General features: G+C 36.2%; 1 long non-coding RNA gene across 1 annotated transcript; it reads right to left on the bottom strand.

Moving 5' to 3' along the window:
• Positions 1-1947: 1947 nt before the first annotated feature.
• On the bottom strand, positions 1948-4965 carry LOC144369537 (uncharacterized). The gene is made up of 4 exons (XR_013429333.1): positions 4813-4965; positions 4373-4408; positions 3230-3301; positions 1948-2157 (listed from the first exon to the last, which is right to left on the bottom strand). It is a non-coding gene; the product is annotated as an uncharacterized LOC144369537 (long non-coding RNA).
• Between the last annotated feature and the right edge of the window lie 4384 nt (positions 4966-9349).

Below are 9349 nucleotides of genomic sequence, written 5' to 3'. Positions count from 1 at the left end.
ATTCTCTTCCTTTTAAACTACAGACAGTCCTTGAGTAACAACGGTTTGATTTACAATGTTTTAACTTTTAGTTGGTACAAATAGGATCTCACTCGTGTGAAATCTAAGAGTTGATTTCACAGAAGTTGAGTGTAGAGGAGTGGTTCCCAGAGGCCAGGGAGCACAGAGGGAAAGGAGGGCTGGGGAAGATGGATCAACGGGTGCTAAGATGTAGTTAGATATGAGACCTAAATTCTGGCGTGCTGTTGCGCAATAGGGTAACTGGATAACAACAATGTACTCTACACTTGGAAGAAGTTAGAAGAAAAAAATATTGAGTGTTTTCATTACAAAGAAATAAATGTCTGAGGAAATAGACTTTCTTATCCATGCTTGAACATGACACAATCTATACATATATTGAGATTCTAGAAGGTACCCCAGGCCCATGGATAATATTTATGGGTCAATTAAAAAATGCTTTGAAATTTAAAGATAGAAGTTTCAAAATGTAACAAAAGATGGTGACAAAGCCATCTGTACCCAGGAGAAGTCATACTTCTAATATTGAATTTTTATCTTTTCCCAGGCTAGTGATAGGCAGCATGACTCTCTTGCAAAGTGGGACAGCAGCATCAGGCTTCAGCTTCCAGGCAATCACATCTCAAGAGGAAAGACGTGGTGCTTTCCAGTGTACTCTGAATCTAAACTACCATGCTTGGAGGGTTAGGTGTGTAAGAGGCATTTTCAAGCTCCAATATGATCAATTTACAATGAGTTTATCTGAATAAAACCTTATTGTAAGTAAAGTCCATCTGTAGTAGTTCTATAAGGCCAAATTTTCTTGGTATACTTCAATTAAAATAGCATATCTCAACAGACTTAAAGTCAGAAGGTATGGGAATCTAGCTATATTATACATTAGAGGAATTTGAAAAATATATATATAAAACAATATATATTTGTATTAACTTCTTTTAGGTTTTCTTTAGAATATTTTCATTAAGATAGATATTTTACTGGCAAATGCCATAATTTCATTCTTCTTTATAGCTGAGTAATATTCCATCTGTACCACATGTTCCTCATCCATTTATCTGTTGAAGGGCAACTAGGTTCGTTCCATAATTTAGCTATTGTGAATTATGCTGCTATAAACATTGATGTGGCTGTGTCACTGTTATATATTGTTTTTAAATCCTTTAGGTATAGAGCAAGGAGTGGGATAACTGGTCCAAATGGTGGTTCCATTCTAAGTTTTCTAAGGAATCTTCATACTGCTTTCCAATGTGGTTGCACCAATTTTCAGTCCCACCATCAATGTATGTGTGTACCCTTTCTCCCCACATTCTCTCCAACATTTATTGTTACTTTTATTCTTGATAATTGCATTTGTTGGTAAATGGATGGGACTGGAAACTATCATGCTATGTGAAATAAGCCAATCCCCCAAAACCAAAGACTGAATATTCTCTTTGATATGTAGATGCTAACACACATCAGGGAAGAACAGAAGTTCATTGGATTAGACAAAGGAAATGAAGCCAGGGAGTCAACTTGGGAGTAGGAAAGACAGTAGAATGAATTGGACATAACTTTCTTATGTTCATATATAAATACATGACCAGTGTAACTCCACATCGTGTACAACCACAAAAAATGGGAAGTTATACTCTCTGTATGTATGATATGTCAAAATACATTCTACTGTCATGTCTAACTAAAAATAAAAAATTAAAATAGAAAAAATAGGTATTTTAACATGTAATGAGCACATGATTGTCATTTTAGATGAATTAAATAAACATTTTAATTATCCATTTTAATTTATAACATAGTAAATCTTGATAGGTATAACCCACATAAACAAAAACTCTTTACTCCATTCCTCAAATAACTTTTAAGAAAGAAAAAATTTGTGAGACCAAAATGTATGAGAACCACTGATTTAATGTATTGTGGCCAGCATTTTTAAAATGAAATAGAATATATTTCTACTACATTTTAGTATTACTAAAGTCACATTTCATATTAACTTTATACTTTATATTAATACACATTATTTAGGGAAGTATGTAATCTCTTGAAATCTTTCTTTCAATCATGCAGATACAAATAGGCGTCTGCAGGTAACGGGTCACAGGATCAAATGTATTTTTTATTTGTGCAGTCAAAAGTCTGGAAGAAAAAAAAATAAGAGAGATGTACTAGATCATTTGCTCCTTAGGAGCAGGAACTGTGCTTTTTTATCTTTCTAGGCCAAGGTATTTAGCACAATGTCTAACACGTATACCAACTCAATAAATATAGAAGGAACCTTGTGTGTCTCTTAGTTTCTGCATCCTATGTATCAGCACATCCTGACAGCTCTGCTTTCAAAACCAGTCCAGAACCTGCCCACACACCTCAAAACCCAGGCCCTGTCTTTTCTGCCCTGGATTGCTGTGGTGGCCTCCTAACTGTTCCCCGTGAATTCAGCTCCTCTTGTTATAATCCATTCTTGATATATATGCTGGGGTCTTCATATGTTTAGAAATTTCCCCATCTCTAAGAGCAGCCCCTGTTTTCTTCCCTCTGCTCCTTCCCCTCCCTCTTGTTCCCAGAACATGCAGGCTGTGTTAGCCAGATTTGGGTGCCGTGAACGAAATATCTGACCAGAACAACTTAGAGGAGGAAAAGTTTATTTGGGCTCACAATTTCAGAGGTCTCCGTCCATGGTTGGCCCACTCCACTGCTCTGGGCTGAAGGTGAAGCAGAATATCATGGCAGCCAGGAAAGAGAGGGCACCAGGAATAATATACCCCAAAGGCATAGCCCAGTGACCTACTTCCTCTAGCCCTATCCTACTTGCCTAAGTCAACACCCATTGCAGTGGTCCTTTCAAATTACCCCTCAAATGGATCAATCCACTAATTAGGTTTCAGCTTTCCTGATCACTTCACCTCTGAACATTCCTGAATTGTCTCACAAAAGAGCTCTCAGGGCGACCTCATATCTAAACCGTAACACAGCCTGTGGGTTGGGCTCAGATTTCACCATCATCCATGTTCCATTTACAGACTCACAGTCAGAACTCCCTTCTCTTGTCACCCCTGGCTGCCTGCTTCCCCACACCACAGTTTTCATCAGGGGTCTCATGTCCTTTGTCGAATTCCTCCACTATTCCCTCAAATCCTACATTGCCACCTGTACTCGTCTTTTCAGAACTGAGATAATGGTGATGGCCAACCTTGTCATTGGATCAACTCACCTGAGATGAGTAGTTGAGAAATGAGCAGCCCTCACATCTGTATGTTGTCCGTAAATCAGCTCCCAACATGCACTAAAATAGAAATTTAGCTGGGGTAATGTGAAATACAGTAATAATGCAAAATTGTTTTCTGGAATAAATAAAAAGCAAAATTCTTTGGACACACCAGTTCTAAAACAGAAAACAGGAAAGTTAAAACACCGAAATTCAAACCAATAATCTTCTGCAGGTAGATATCCAGTGTTCCCAGTACCATTTATTTGAAGAGTATGCATACTACAGTGACACAGCCACATCAATGTTCATAGCCGCTCAATTCACAATAGCTAAGCTATGGAACCAAACTAGGTGACCTTCAACAGATGAATGGATAAAGAAAATGTGGTAGATACACACATTGGAATATTACTGAGCCATAAAGAAGAATGAAATTATGGCATTTGCCAGTGAATGAATGGAATTGGAGAACATCTTGCTAAGCGAAATAAGCCAATTCTAAAAAAACTGAAAGAATGTTCTCTCTGATATGTAGAAGTTAACATACAAATAAGTGGAGGATGGGGAAGATAGAAGTTCATTGGATTAGATAAAGGGGGATGAAGGGAAGGGAGGGAGGATGGAAATAGGAAAGACAGAAGAATGAATTGGAATAACTTTCCTATGTTTATATATGAATACACCATGGTAACTCCACATCATGTTCAACCACAAGAATGATATCCTAATTAGAATAAATTATACTCCATTGAAGTATAATATGTCAAAATATACTCTACTTGTATATCCAAAGAGAACAAATAGAAAATGAAAAAAATGCATTCCTTATTTTTTAAACAATGTTCCTTATTGAAATTTTTAAATTCCAGAATTAGATCAAAGATTATGCACTGTATTTGGTTGATATTTAGTTATAGCCATAAGGTCTTTTTAAAATAAATGATAATGTTATTAATGAATAAAATTTCAGGTCTGAGTTTCTTGAGGTGGCTATGCCTCTACTACCTAGTCATAGGACAGCGTTCTCTGTCTTTCAAAACTTGATTCACGTATTAGTAAGCTCAGAAGTTTAATATCATCAGTCATCAAAATTATCATAGTTGAGGCTGGGGACGTAGTTCAGTAGAAGAACGGAAGATCACTTACCTGGTATACATAGGGCCCTGAGTTCAGTCCCAGACACTAAAAAAAAAAAAAAAAAAAAAATGTGTATACATATGTCATCTACTTGTCAACCTACCATCTTATTTTGTACTGCATCAAGATACCATCTTCTACAAGGCAATTCAGTTCTGTTGATAAAGTGGCTCTGGACTAGTCTCTCTATTCTCTTTTCTCAAATCGTTCTATAATATAACATTAGGAACTCAAGTTTTTCAATCACCAGTGAAGAGTGCTGTATCCATACTGTGTGGCATTCATCCTCCACGAGTTCACTAAGAGAATGGCTCTAGTGCAGTACAATGACATTGTAACATATCTGTCACCTAGCCCTAAAAGTGGAAGCATTTTGGAATCAGGAATGGTATGGGGCTGTCACCCCAATGACAGGTTTTTTTCTTAGCGTCTAAATGGCAGACTCTAACCTCACGGCAGTACAACAATCACTTCAGAAGACTTGAAGCAGGACATTAGAAGTGTGGGATCCTCCTCGTCTTGCCCATGGAATCTTTGGTAGAAAATTGTACTTTTCTTGACCTGGAAGGTAGAGTGTGTTTCTTCCCTTAGAGCAGTTTGAATCATTATCAGCTTTACTGAATTCTATACAAAATATAACAAGGGAGAAGAGTTAGCTACAAAGCTAGTTTCAACACACAGATTCCAGTATTAAGATCTTTTTTAACATCTCAATCAACATGTAATTCAACATGTAAAGTGTGCAATTAATTGGGTTTTACTATATTCACCAGCAACCACAATTTTAAAACATTTTCATCATCCTGAAAAACAATCCTATACTCATTAGGAGTACATTTCCTCCCAGTCTTCCCTGTCTGGCCTTGACAACCTCTAATCTACTTTCTGTCCAATTTTCCTGTTCTAGACATATAAACATAGATGACAATATACAGTAAATAGGCTTTTGTGAGTGGCTCTAAAAGTTAACATAATGTTTTCAGTGTTCATCCAAATTCCATGTTGTTGATGTGTATTTTCAGACAATAATATTCTTTCATGTAGATATATTTTGTTTAGACATTAATTAGTTGAGAGACATGTGGGTTGTTTCTACTTTTTAGCTATTATGAATGATGCTACTATGGACATTTTGCAAATGTTTTGGGTGAGCATGATTTCATTTCTCTTGAATATACCGAGGAATGGAATTGTTAGGCCATGGTTACTCTATTCTAAATACTGGAAGGAAGCACTAAGCTATTTTCCAATGGGTCTGCCCCAGTTGACCTTCCTACCAGCAGCATATTAGCATTCTAATTTTTCCATCCTTGCCATCACTTGTTATTATTTGTTTCCATCTTACAACCATCTAAGTAAATATAAATCAGTATCATATTATGGTTTTAATTTTTACTTTTCTAATAACTAATAATGTTGAACATCTTTTTGTGGACTTTTGGTCACTTACCTATTTTCTTTGGGAACATGTCTATTCATATTCTTTCCTTATTTTTTAATTAGTTGACTTTTTGTTGTTGAAGTGTAAGAATTTTATATATTCAAACTGTAAGTTCCTTTTTAGATGTATGACTTACTAATATTTTTTCCCATTCTTTTTTTTTCTTCTCAATTGAGCCTTTCAATTCATGAATATAATTTACCTTTTTAGATCTTCTTTAATTGTTTTCACCATCAACACTTCTTTTTCAAATTTATTCCTGGAGATGGGGTGTATCTTAGTGGTAGAACACTTGCCCAGCTTGTGTAAGCCCTGAATTTGATCCCTTGGCACTGAAAAAAATAATAATAAACAATAATAAATAAATGACTTTATTCCTAAGTGTACTATGCTTTTGGATGCTATTGTAAATGAATTGCTTTTCTTAACTTCATTTTTACATTGTTCCTTGCTAATGTGTAGAAATACTATTGATTGTTATATATTAATCTTGTATCTTGCTGAACTTATTCATGATTATTCCAATTTTTATGAAATTGAAGCAGTATGTTTGGATGTGAAAATCTGCACTCTAATATTTCAAAAGCTGCTGATGACCCGGACTGCATCAAGGACACCAACTTCGTACTTAGTGTGTACTTTGCTCAGTTTTAAAATGCAAACTGACGTTTTTACCAAACAAAATAATTTTAATGTAAGGGATTACATTAATCCTCAACTAATCTTTTAATGAAAGAACTTAATCAAAATAATAGTACATAAAGGATAAAGCTCCCTGGCACATAGTAAATACTCAATCTTAAAATATTAATTCAATATTAACTAAACATAATTATCATTTTTCTCACAACAGTTTTACTCCAGGAGGTTTCATTGTTGTTGTTGTTTTTAAAATATTTTCTTAGTTGTCGATGGACTCTATTTATTTGTGGTGCTGAGAATGGAACCCAGTGCCTCACACATGCTAGGCAAGTGCTCTATCACTGAGCCCCAGCCCCAGCCCAAGTTGTTGTTTTAAACTCACCTTTATAGTCTATTTCTACCCATACTCCAGATTAGATCTTTAAAAAAAAAAAGAGGAAATGAATTTTTAAAACATGATTAGTGGGCAATTCCATTAGCAAAGACCATTCAGTTTATTATTACTTCTCTAGTTCATTCTTTTATTTATTTGACCATTTCATAATCATCTATTGTGTGCCTACAACTATGGTTGCAGAAGCAGAGATGAGAAAAAGTTGTTTTCCTTGAAGATCCCCCAGTCTCCTCTCTGGCTGTACCTGCAAACATCAAGATACTATAGCTAATAAGTTTCTAACGTGCATAAATAATCACGAATGTTTGTTGTTTAATATCTCTTAATATTTTAAATAATGTACAGAATATCTAATAATAATATCTCAGCACAATTCCCTAGACATTTGAACTAGAAATTTGGTAAACACAATCCACAAATAAGAAAAAAAAAGAGTTCACAGAACAATCACATAGCTTTGGAATTGTAATATCATGGGCATTCTCTAGAATTGTTTAAATGAAAGAAACAGAAATGACAAGCGGGTCATTCCACCAGGCCATCTAGCAGTAGAAATGGACTTCGAAGAAGGCAGATCTGATTCCATCTGTAGTTTGGCATAATCCAGACAGTAGGACTAAAAGATCCTTTTGAGATTTCCTAAACCTTTGTTTTTCCTCTACATACTATTTTTGTGTATTTTCCTATAGTGAATAGTAATAAAACCCCTAAGTGATAAGAATCATGGAGGAAGAGGAGTACTTTGTCGAGGCTGACCCAAGGGATGTGGTACAATGAACTGGGTTGAGGAGAAGAAGCCAGAGAAAATGTTCTGTGGTTTGCCAGAAAAAAAGAAGGGCAAGGAGGGGATTTAAAGAACCCTAAGACTGTACTCCACTTCCTGAGCTCCTGCCTATTTCCCTTGCATATGTTCCCTTCTCCCAGAGGAAAAATATTTTGGCTTTTCAAGAATGTATTTCCATTACACCCCTTCTCATATATTATGATAAATATATTCTGATAAATTTATGAAAAGCAATCAAACTCCTTCTTTCCTTATGGAATAGATAACACTGGATTACATACCAAAGGTAAACTCTGATAGAGTGCATATCCTGTACCACTCTGTGTGCCCTCATTTAATCTAAGAGGAACTCTATAACACACACCTTGCAATTAACCTTAAATCACACTTCCGTGCTAGCAGTTTACTCTCCCTATCCTGTAGCCACTCAGTGCTGTGACTGGGAATCACAGGCTCCAAAGTCTTAGATCCTGTACCTGCTTCTTTCACCCTTGACCTAATCCTGTTTTCCTAATGACTGTGCTGTTTACTGAATGCTCAGTACTGCACTTTGTCTTGCTGGTTAATGTGATTTGCACGACAAGTGTTCTCAGCCGTAAACCTCCTGGCTTCTGGTAAAGCATTCATGCCAGGGGACCCATCCGACCCATCGCATCACCAGGCAGCTGTGTTATCTGCTCAGGTCACGAAATCCACGCCACCCCCATCCCCCCCCCCCAGGCCTCTGGGAAACTCAGGAGATAGATTTGATTATCTTTGAGCTCCAGGCCTCTGTTGTTGATTTTCCATTCTGGTATAAATTATAGACATCACAGATGCTTCCAGAGTCTAATTGATTTAATCTCACTAGATCATTTTGTTCGTGAGGAAGGTCCAGAAAGATGGTAATGAATGTAAGTTAAAGAAGGGAAAATATGTCTTCTTTACAAATTTACTCTGAGGCAGCTAAGAAAATAAAGACATGAGGCTGAAGAGCAAACATCAATTTTTATGGTTAAAAAAAAAACATGTAAGATGTAAAATGTACGTTTTGACCACGGAAGGATACAGATCTATGACATTCAATGCACTCAGACTGCCCTGTGGCCACCACCACCACCATCCTTCTTCCTTTATCTTCTCCACTGAGTTAAGCAGTCATTCCCCAATCCTCCCTTCTCCAGCACCTGGCATCCATATTCTACTTTTTGTCCCCATAAATTTGACTAATTTAGGCATCTCATAGGAATCATAAAGTCTTTGTCCTTTTGTGACTGATGTACTTCATTTAGCATAAGATCTTCAAGGTTCATCCATGTTGTAGCATGTATTAAAAGTCTCCTTCCCTTTTTAGACTGAATAATATTGTGTGTCTATGCATACGTTGTATGTCTATATATATGTGCCATATTTTGTTTGTTTATTTTTCTGTTGATAAAAACATGCATTTCTCTCTATTTTGGCTATTATAAATAATCCTACTATGAACATGGGAGAGAAACATCTTTTCAAGTTCTTGCTTTTCATTCTTTTTTTTTTTTTTCTTTTTTGGTACTGGGGATTGAATCCCTCTGAGCTGCATCCCAAGTCCTTTATTTTTGAGACAGGGTTTTGCTAAGTGGCTAAAGTTCTTGTTGGTTTGCTGAGGCTGGCCTCAAACTTGTGATCCTCTTGCCACAGCATCCCAAGTTGCTGGAGTTGCTAGTGTGTGCCAAGAGAGTCCTTGCTTTTCAATTCTTTGAGGAA

The sequence above is a fragment of the Ictidomys tridecemlineatus genome, chromosome 12 (assembly GCF_052094955.1).
Source record: "Ictidomys tridecemlineatus isolate mIctTri1 chromosome 12, mIctTri1.hap1, whole genome shotgun sequence".
NCBI classification, from domain to species: domain Eukaryota; kingdom Metazoa; phylum Chordata; class Mammalia; order Rodentia; family Sciuridae; genus Ictidomys; species Ictidomys tridecemlineatus.
The sequence above is the reverse complement of the archived record's forward strand: the minus strand, read 5'-3'. Positions and strand labels throughout refer to the sequence as shown.